Source organism: Trematomus bernacchii, unplaced genomic scaffold, assembly GCF_902827165.1.
Source record: "Trematomus bernacchii unplaced genomic scaffold, fTreBer1.1, whole genome shotgun sequence".
In the NCBI taxonomy this organism is placed as follows: Eukaryota; Metazoa; Chordata; class Actinopteri; order Perciformes; family Nototheniidae; genus Trematomus; species Trematomus bernacchii.
In genome coordinates this window covers 257,228-268,571 of record NW_022987402.1, presented here as the reverse complement: position 1 = coordinate 268,571, position 11,344 = coordinate 257,228, and positions in this window count along the sequence as shown.

The window sequence follows — 11,344 nt, the reverse complement described above, 5'->3', positions numbered from 1 at the left end:
ATTTTGAAGGTTTGTGTTAGTCATTGAACATGCAAGAATCATATACTCATCAGTCCATAGCAGAGACATGTTATTGTAAGTTAAAGGTGAGCTTGTCCCTGTGGATATAACCCCTTCTCAATGATTCTAAATGTATATTAATTCACCATTTACCTTTTGATAAAATATTAGTTTATCAGAAATATTTAGTCTCTTCCATAAAACATAGGTTTGAGAAATAAATTACCCAATATAAAATCAATTACTCAATATAATTGACTCTTCCCTCCCTTTTCTTACATATGGTACATATGAAATAATAACTTAGGAGTCTATTTAAGCATGGTATAGTTTATAATCTATTAATCGAGAAGACTCAGTATCACCTGTGTGCAGCTTACAAAAAAACATTGTGAGAAACATATATTATGCAGGAAATTGATACATTTGTTGAAAAACAAAGCATATCTGATTTGGGAGGAAAAGTTTCATCCCTTTAACATCTGAGTTATTACTGATGGCATAGCATGAATGATACTGGGTGTCTGAGGGTGTCATTACTGAGAAATGTCAAACAAAATCAAAACCTTACATTTGAAAACAGGTTTGCATTCCTCCACTTAAGGTGACGTTATCATTGGAAACAATAAAAGCTAATTGTTTTGATGTAGAATCTATACATTGAATCGTTAGAGCAGAACATAATGGTTGTATTGTAGCCTGAGTTTTGTGCAGCCTTTAGTTTTACCAGGTGGAAACATTGTCTATATAATGTGAATACATGTAGAACTAGACATTAAGAGACCCCTGACATTAGGCCTATTTGAAACAATAGTAGGGGCTTTTACCAGCTCGCCAACTTACAGGTATCCTCTGCATAGCAGTATGAATAGCCTTAAAAACAACCCACTCTGCGGTAACGAGAGTCATGTATCTGAACCAAATGCCCTAAGTGAAGCCGTTAGTCTCATCTGACTGACCCAAGGGTTGGTGCTGGTGTGACAGGGAGGCTTCCAAGTGTTCATAGCAGATGTCATGCTTTCAGTTCATGGCTCAGTGGGGGGGAGCAGACCCATGTGAGACAGTATCAACGGCTGTAATGTTCAGTTTGAGGAGTGTCATTCTCTCTGGGAGCAGGAAATGGTGTCCATTCAGACCAGACCATTAATGTCATGTAGAGCAGCCATAGCATCTCTGTGACTGCACTCAGCCGGACTGCAGCAGGGCAGAACTGGGTGACTTTTAGTGAAGCCGTCCAAGGCCATAGACAAAATGGAACCACGTACTAACAAAAGGGACACAAGGTCATCAATGTCTCTCTTTACCTTTGGCCTAATTGTAAAACAAATTAGTGGAAGAAATGTGGAACACTAATCCATCATCATGTGACATTTAGAGTTAATTTAAATAATTACTTATGGGTTGAAGTCAAATTAACATTAACATTAGAACTAAAGTCAGTCAAAATTGGACTTGCACGGATCAGAATCTAATCAATACACCATTTTCCCAGCTCTGTAATGAAAAGGATATCAAGATTAGGTACATTACAGGAGTGATAAAACATCCAAACATGCACACTTATCTTATTCTAGTAGAGATTAGAGGACAGGTCTAATGTTGTGAACAAAATGATCAAGTCAAGTTATTTTATTTGTTTTATCTTATGTACCACATTTAATTTAATAATTAATCTTAAATTACTAATAACTTTAAAGAAGGCAACAATTTACAATGTGGATAAGGTGACTACTTATCCAAAGTGTGTGGGTGTGTGTGGGTGTGTGTGGGTGTGTGAACAGCTTGTCTGCCCAAGGTTAAAACATTTGGGACAGCAGTGAGAATGTTATGAGAAACAATTTGTTGCTTAGACTGAACTCGAAAGAAGCTGAGATTAGAACATTTGAAATAAATCAAAACACTTGTACATTAATTAAATACATTTGACATTTAGCTTGAGCTGGGTTCAATACTTTCTTTATGGTATTTAAATTGGGCTCAAGTAGAACCTTTACATGGATTTGGCTTGCAACACAAAGTGATACCGATCTCTGTCTGTTATGATTTGAAAGTCTCATGATTTAAAGTGTAGGGCTGTGAAGGAGAGGCCCTTGGAAAACAACCTCTACTTCTTTGTTAACTGTAATTACTTATTGTAAAGAGATTGCAACATTATACTTTTTAAATAATTGCTCAATTCATTTAACACATTTATTATGCACACTGTAATGAAAACGTCAACAAATATATTGATCCTGGCTTAACCAGCGACCTTTACTCTTTTGTTCATAAACTCGGTTTCAGAAAACTTGTCAGTAGTATACTATTATACAACTATTAGAATTTTAGTAATGTCTATGGAGACCAATTGGTTGATACGAGAAATCATTTGAAGCAGTTTAATAAAGAATGTTAAACTATATTTAAAACTGTAATTAAACTTCAACTTATATTAATTATCTGAATCCAGTGGCCAGTTGGAACAGATAATCAACAAAGTTTCCATTTTGCAGCAACAGCGCAAAAGGTTTCAACAATAATTTGTATTATGTCTGAGTCAAGTTCTGTCTTATCAGCTTTGTTTCGGAATGTGTTCAATACATTACGTTTTTTTTCATTATTACCATACAATACATAGATTTAAGAATAAATGAAACAAATAATACAATATTGACCTAAAAGAGCAGACAGATTTTGCCACCCTGACCTCCTCAGGCAGGTTTTTTACGACCAGCAGTGATGCCTCTGAGGGTCTCAGGGTGCAGGACGGGGCATAGGGTTTATAAAAGGTCACAAACATATCTTAACATAACAGCAATACAATTTAAAATGTATTCTTAAAATAATATAATCTTATTTTCTTCTTACACCTACAGCGCACACCCTGAACAGTGTGCTTCTTGTTTACATTTCCTCTGCACACTCAGATGCAGGACATAAAAACACTCTTTTGCTATTTATTTTCATTTTGCAGCACATCTATACTACCAGAATTTTGCAAAACACTATATATTATTTATCTTTCTCAAGTCATTTACTTTTGGTGAGTTAACTAAAGCTTAGTTTATTTTACCCTGGCTATGGACTGATTCATTATTAGTTGTTACAAAACATGCACAAGACGGCAGTTAGACAAACCAATATAGACCCCTGATACAAACAATCAGACAAACAAACATGATGAACTCGTAATAAACACCAGTGCGACAGCAAAGTTCATCCAGCTCAATTTAGTCCGGATTAAAGAGGTTTCAGAGGGGGTAGGGACTATATGATCTCTCCCAATGGGAATCCAGTGGGGCACCTTGACTCGTGCCTCCACCCTTGTATACAAGTCCTTAGATCGGTGCCTGAAGACCGTCCAAGAGCAATAACTAGCTTATCCTCTTGCGACCCCACTATCCCTGCTCTAGTGGTGCTATGCCCCCCCGATCTGGAGCACATAGACTGTTTTCCTCTACCCTTTCTATCCGAAACCACACAGTTAACTGTAGTCCTACTCGACCAGCCTACACACCTCCCATCATGTTCATCCCAACGATGAAACACAGTTTTGCTCTACACTTGCATACCACTGCCCACCCATGATCAATTAGCCTATAATTTTATGTATGCACCCCGGACCGACACCAACTCCTCCAGCAATGTAGGGAGCCTGTCGCATCAGGTAATGCACGCACCTCGCACCTGCCAGCACATCGTAAACGGCCACAAGCCACGAGAGTGCTTTTAAACCGTCTCGTTTTTAATAGAGACGGCGGTGGTGTGAGTTAAAGTTATAGACAAAAGCTGTGATTTTCTCCCTCTGAGTTCACTTCACCAGCTCATGCAGATACGGGGAGGTATTTTACACACATTCCCCGGAGCCGCAGCTCGAGCCGTGTTTTTTTTAGAGGCGCTGGGGGTAATATCTCTGGCTGCTTTAGTCAACTGCTAGTGTTGGCCGCTGAAACCCCCGGAATCTCGGCGATTTGTTCATTACAAATCTCTATTTTGATTTCACACAGAAGTTCCACTTTACTGCTGCCCTCATTAAGGTCTTTTTAAACATCTCCGTGTATGCCTGCACGGCACATACGTCCCGAGCAGCACACACAGAGGGAATCAGCCAAGACAGAGTCCCTGGATGATCCCCTGGGGTTACTAGCCCCAAATGTTCATTAACCAAAACGAAACGCAGCCGCTTAGCTTCACAGATAATTTTAGGATACCGTCAATCACAGATTCTGGTAAGGCAATGTCCAAATGTAGATTTGAAATCACACTTACCAGTCTCTGAAGATCTGTTGGTATCCTGCCGACAACGCCAATTTGTGGAGGAAACTTCTGTGTAGTAATGCATGGAGTCACCGACTCAGGAAGGAGACACGGTGAGAGTTGGAGCTTTGATGTCAAACACTGATGGGTTTATTCAGAGTATTCGGCCGGAGGATTCACATCACAAGTCAAAGAGTCAGAGGTTCTGACTACACGGTAGAGTTGCCACGTCAATTCTGAAGAGCCTCTCTCTATGCTAGACCTTTTAACTGGTTCACAGAGAGAAATCAACATCTCTGAAGGAGTAGACTAAACACTGAGTCACCTGCGTCCGACGCTCATGGCCTCAAGGATTTCACATCCTAGAGCCCACAAACACCGATAAAGAAGTGCCTCAGTGTTCCCACAACCATTACCCTTCGTGCCAGTCAAGTTGACCGGTCACACACTGGTGACAACAACACATATGGCACCAAGGCCTTTCCTTAAAGGAGATAACATATGTCAGAGTAAAAGGTTAGATATCTAGAAGAATTATTCCTTAACAATAATTGTTTTCCTCCACTAAATATAAGAGATAGCTAAGATAAGATAACTTTAACAAGATGCCTGTGTGCTTAGTACCAGGTTGTTATCATACTAGCAATGGGTCTTGCTCGTTCTTTTGCTTCCCGTCTGATGAAAGGACCAGGAGTGGCTGGATCAAGTTAGCTACCTAGCTAGTAGCAAGCACGTTAGTTAGCATTACAGCCTTAGCATTGTCATTTTTATTAGCCTTAACATGAAGTAACATTAAGTAACCCAAAATGTTAAACAGTAAGAGTAGTAGTCATATTTCGTGAACCCTTTGAAGAGTACTGTCACACCAGTTTGATCATTCTATAACAGTGTTGTAGTCAAGTCACCAATTCACGAGTCCAAGTCACTCTCGAGTCACCACTCTTCGAGTCCGAGTCCAAGTCCGAGTCACCAAGGGAGAGTCGTAGTCGAGTCCGAGTCCAAGTCCGAGTCACCCAAGGAGTGTCCGAGTCGAGTCCGAGTCCGAGTCATCATTACCTGTGTTCGAGTCCGAGTCCAAGTCCGAGTCACCTAAGAAGAGTCCAAGTCAAGTCCGAGTCACAAGTCTTCATGTATTAATCTTCGTGGATATATGTGTTGAAATGTAGCTGCTCCTCTACATTGCTTTTATCCTGTCATGTTATACTAATCTGTCTATTGAACTGCTGTGAAGCCAGTTTGGCTACAATTCTTGTAATAGGTGCTATACAAATATAAAGCTTATTACTAATATTAATATTATTATTATTATATATAAATAAACTATGTTTAAAATGAGTTACCTTTTAGAGAAGTGATTATATTTGTAAGCCAATATTTTTCTATGGTAAAGTTTTCGTTTTGCACTTTTATTTTGATAGTAATAAGATCGGGACTCTTATTTTGAAGGAACTTTTACCGGTTAAATCGGTTTACTGATAAAGATTTAGCCCCAGAAAGCACATGGCTACTTAGCATGCAAAATGACGTCATTCTGCATGTTAAGTAGCCATGTGCTTTCGTGTTATCGCTGAATCTTTATTTATTGATTAGATCACGTTACTCTGATGATAGTGTTCAAGACAGCCTATATGTCTGAACTCGATGTTTAGAGTAATGTGTTACGGAGCCTTCTCTTCAATATTGTTTCCACATAGAGCATTTTGCGCTGCTCTTTTCCAATGTGGAAGCAGAATGTGTGAAAGCATACAGCACGATGCGGGGTGTGTCTCTAGACATCTTTAGACTGGAATAGCGGGGCCCAGTACGTGAACTCGCCTCGCAGCCAGGGCTGGACTGGGACAGCAAATCGGCCCTGGCATTTAGACCCAGACCGGCCCAAATCCATAAAACAAACGAATAGTAGCGGTTCCTGACAAGAAGAATAACTCAGTATAATTTAAAAAAACGCTATTATTATCCTTTTTACGTACCAGGGGCAAACAAAACTAATACATACCACAAGTATGTGTAACTATCAATCATTAGAAATTAGACCTTCAAACCCTCACAAAGCGAACAGTGACCGAGCACTAATAGGGGGGTCTGGGGGGGTATGCCCCCCACAGAAGATTTTTTTTTTAAATAACCCCTTAAATGATGACTTCTAGTGAATTTAGGGGGGGGGGGGACCCTATAGTGCCCTGCCTCCCCTTTCTATGACAACACAATAGAGATAGGACCAGATGAGTCTACAGGATGAGTCGACGGCATCTTTTTATATACATTGACACTTTCATTTAATTTTTCCATCCTTTTTTTAATCGCTGTAATTGTATTGCCTTTTTCATCTGTACACACGACACCTATTGCACGTCTGTCCGTCCTGAGAGAGGGATCCCTCTTCTGTTGCTCTCACAGAGGTTTCTTCCTACTTCCCACTGTTAATTGTGGGGTCTGTTTTGGGGAGTTTTTCCTTGAGCGCTGCAAGGGTCTAAGGACAGAGGATGTCGTACCTGTACACACTGTGAAGCCCTCTGAGACAAATTGTAATTTGTGATATTGGGCTATATAAATAAAATGTGATTGATTGATTGACGCACGCAAGGGGCTATAGTGCAAGTCTTAGGCGGCTGGTTTCTCAGAACCTCACAGAGCACACAGAACTGAAGGAACACAGGTTTAACCAAAAATACTATCCACTGTCTTTATTTTTTTTCCTGAGAATAGGTTTGAAAGAGACAGATTTAAATTTACAAAGAGAGTTGAAGCAACATTTGACAGAAATCCCACATAAATTACAAAAGTACACAACTAGCAAAATATATATACTGTACATACAAAGTAACTTATATACTAGACTGAAATAACTAAAATGAATGCTTGTTGTGGAGAGGGGCACTATGTCCAGCGTCCATTCCTCGGGGTGTGTGTGTGTGTGTGTGTGTGTGTGTGTGTGTGTGTGTGTGTGTGTGTGTGTGTGTGTGTGTGTGTGTGTGTGTGTGTGTGTGTGTGTGCGTAGTTGGGGGGCTTTGGGAGAGTCAAAAAGGATGCAGGTGACCTCTTTGGTCCCTGATAGAGGTCCAGGCATTGACATAACAATACCACACAGTTAATGGTCAAAACTACACGTGTGCCTACATTTTTTTATCTATTTCTATATTATTCATTCTATATATTGTCAATCAAAACTACCACAAAAAGCTGACTATAAACATTTTGTTCAGGTCCCAAAAGACCACTGTTGCCCTTATAAACACATAAGTAAATAAACAAAACAAAACAAGCTGCCAGCTGACAGTAATTGTTCATGAATGGTGGTTAACAAAATAATGACATTCTTTCAATGAGACAACGTATCAGAGTCCCCATTAAGCTATATTTTAACTTGCCAGGGAAAACCTAAAAAAGCCAGCTTACTAGCTTGTAGGCTAACGAATGTTTCTCTTATAATATTTGTCTTATTAGTGCTTCATCTAGGGGATATTAATGGGTTCCAGAACTACAGAGTATCATAACCTTAATAATAATCTTTTCCTAATTTTCTTAGCTTCTGCTTACCGCGAGTTCTCCTCCCTCTCCCCACTCGCGCGGATCTCTCTCGCTCTCATCATCTTTCTCACCACCAATATCGGCCACGGGTGCTGAATATGGACCTGCACCTGTCCTGTACTAAACATGTCGGTTATTTTGACACAAGCGGCAACATCAGCACGAAGGGCCTGCTTTTTTCTTGCCCGCAATTTTTCTGCTCCCCCTTTTCGCTTGGCCTTCGTCTTCGCCTTCGCCTTCTCCATTTCTAACTCGAACTTTTTTTTTTCTCGAAAAAAAAGGCGGTTTGGCTTCAACGGCCGGCTCACCTCCTGGGGGCGTGATTTAATGATGCACACCGAGCGGCCCAAAGGGGGAGGTGATTAAAGATTTGATTGGGCCGGCCCAGTGTCAATTACTAAAAACATTTAAACAGAGGACCAATCTACCCGTGTTATGGGCCGGGACTTCAGAAAAAGAAAAAAAATGACGTGTCGGCCCAAAAGGCACGTCGGCCCACCGGGAAAATGCCCGGTATGCCAGATGGCCAGTCCAGCCCTGCTCGCAGCCGGTGCACACGTCAGGATAGAGGACATCAGACTCCATAGAAAACTTGCTCGAGTCCGAGTCCAAGTCGGAGCGTCAATGTACAAGTCGAGTCCGAGTCATCGTGGGGGGGAAAATTCACGAGTCCGAGTCCGAGTCCAAGTCAGCGTACGCGATAATTCACGAGTCCGAGTCCGAGTCCAAGTCATCGTGCGCGAGAATTCACGAGTCCAAGTCCGAGTCGCGTCAATCAGTGCGCGAGTCCGACTCGAGTCCGAGTCCAGGACTCGAGTACTCCATACACCGTTTGAGCCCGGATGCCCCCGGTGGAGAAATGCTAACGCTAACGCTACATTAGCATCGGCGATCTTTTCTACTTCATGCTATCTGCACAAATGGTTGACATTGGACATTAAAAAGATCAGGCAGTTCAGGGAGAATCGAAGGAAGGCAGGCAGCTTTGCATGACATTCTTCTGGACGTGTTTCATTGTGTTGATAGTGAGGGTAGTCAATCCCTTTTTTGTCAAGACAGTAGTGACGGCCATCTTGGTGACGTGTGTTGTTGTGTGCGAGACCAGAGATGTAGTTCATTGAGCGTTTCACACAAAATGTGTTACTTCACAGTTTTACGACACATTTTAATTTTTTTGACTTGCAAAATTATCTTTTAAATTGACAAACATCATATGTGTAATTCGTGGCACAATTAAAACGGGATCGAAAGATAATCTTTCTCTCGCCATTGACTTCAATACATAATTTTTCAGAAATAAGGTCCCATGGAGGTCCACCGGAAGGGGAGGGACTTCGCCTCTATTGGCAGCGATTTCATTTGAACGTTGGGACGACGCAAAACGAGAAGCATTCAGACTCAATTAGACGGAAGGAATTAGGTATTTGCGGTCTACAATGACAGAGAAGAGACTGTCAAGTTAGGCTGTACTCAGCATTGAATCAAAACGCACTAAAGCTTTGGATCTTAATCAGTTTGTGAGGCGTTTTGCTGAACAAGATGGTACTCGCCGCATTCAGCTGTAATAGGCATGCCAACTTGATGCTCTGTTCACGGATGACTCGATGAGCATACAAAACTGTTAAGATGATGACCTTGTATGTGTGTAGGCTGTATATATTATTTCTTTGTGGGGATCTGCCCCCAAAAAACAGTTTTAAGTCCTGAGAAAGTCAAAAGGTTTGTAAAACCAGGGCCGTCCCTGGCCAACATGAGGCCCCACACAAAGTTATATGATGAGGCCCTCTGTTTTGCGAGCGTTGGCGGGGGGGGGGGGGGGGGGGGGGGGGGGGGGGGGTGTTGCTAGTGGAGCCTCGCAGCGAAACCGTGCCGCGCAACACTAATTGCGCCGCATTTTGGCCCCACGCAGTCTGCATGATCGGCCTGTAGGGAGGGACGGCCCTGTGTAAAACTACACTGCCCAGCCAAAAACAAAGTAACCACTTTGATTTAACTAGGCCAGTAGGTAAGGAATTTCCACTGGATAATAACTTACTGCAGCGATGTATATGTTTTAGCTGAATACACGTTTTTTAACCCTAACTGATGCAGTTAGTCACTTCTTTAATGTTTGTTCTTTCTGATGTAAAGTTAAGGTTGTAACTGTTTGCAGTAAAGTCGTGGGGCGCTGAACTGTTCGTTTGAATCTTTTGAATTTTGATACATGATATAATTACTTGTCTTTCAAATTTGAAGGAGGGTGAGCAAGCATCTTGAGGAACATTCATCATTAACTCCTCCAAAAAATAGTTTATTCAATAATAAATGAATATGTGAATCATAACAGTGATTGACAGCTGATAGGAATAATATGATTGTTAATAGTATCATATTCATTCAGACAAACATCGATGAGACAGTTAATTAATGTACTTATTGCAGCAGTCTTCATATATTTGGTACCCCTGCTGGTCTAAGAGTGAAACAAACTCATTCAGTTATTGGTCAGTTAAAGGTAGGGTAGGTAAGTTTGAGAAACCGGCTCGAGATACACTTTTTGTTATATTCCATGGAATGCTCTTAACATCCCGATAGGCAGCAATGAATATCTTAAGTGCTTTGACAAAAAATCCAACAAGTGAAGTCTCAGTGCTGTGGTTAGGTCGAAAGCCCGACTGAAACACATCAAAACCGTCAGTTAAAAACATGAAATTACTCAACTGTTGAAAAACTGCTTTTTCAATCAATTTGTTTAAAACGGGAAGGTTTGATATGGGCCTGTAATTATTCATTATGGTTTCGTCTAGGTTATGCTTTTTTAGGAGCGGTTTAATTATTGCAGTTTTCAGGGCCTGTGGAAATACACCTGATTGAAGAGACGTGTTTACTATGTGTAGTATATCTGAGGCCAAGCAATGAAAAACAGTTTTGAAAAATCCTGTCGGGATGATGTCGAGGCAGCAGGAGGAGGATTTCAGATGTTGGATAATGTCTTCCAGGTCTTTAGCATTTATCAGACGGAATTGTGACATGATGTCTGAATTGGCTTTAGATGGACACAGGGACAGTACATTTGCTGTACCTGATACAGACGAATTGACTGCTTGTCTAATTTGCATGATTTTGTCAGTGAAGAAGGCAAATTCATTGCAGGCCCTGGTGGATAGAAATTCTGAAGCTACTGACACTGGGGGGTTTGTTAGTCTGTCGACGGTAGCAAACAAGGCACGTGAGTTGTTTTTATTTTTGGTAATGATGTCAGAGAAGAACGATTGTCGTGCCTTTTTTATTTCCTGATTATAGAAACCGAGTTTCTCTTTATATATTTCCAAGTGAACCTGGAGATTTGTTTTTCTCCACCTGCGTTCAGCTTTTCTGCACTCAGTTTTTGCTGTTCTCACAGTCATGACTTTTCTCCATGGAGATATTTTCTTGCTAGATACTTCCTTTGTTTTAATGGGAGCAATGGTATCCATGACATTTGTTATTTTAGAATTAAAATGATCAACTAGCTCATTTACTGATAAGTTAGCATGGGCAAGTGAGGGAGTAAAGATCTGAGCAAACATTTCTTGTGCATTTTCAGTTAAGTGACGTCTTG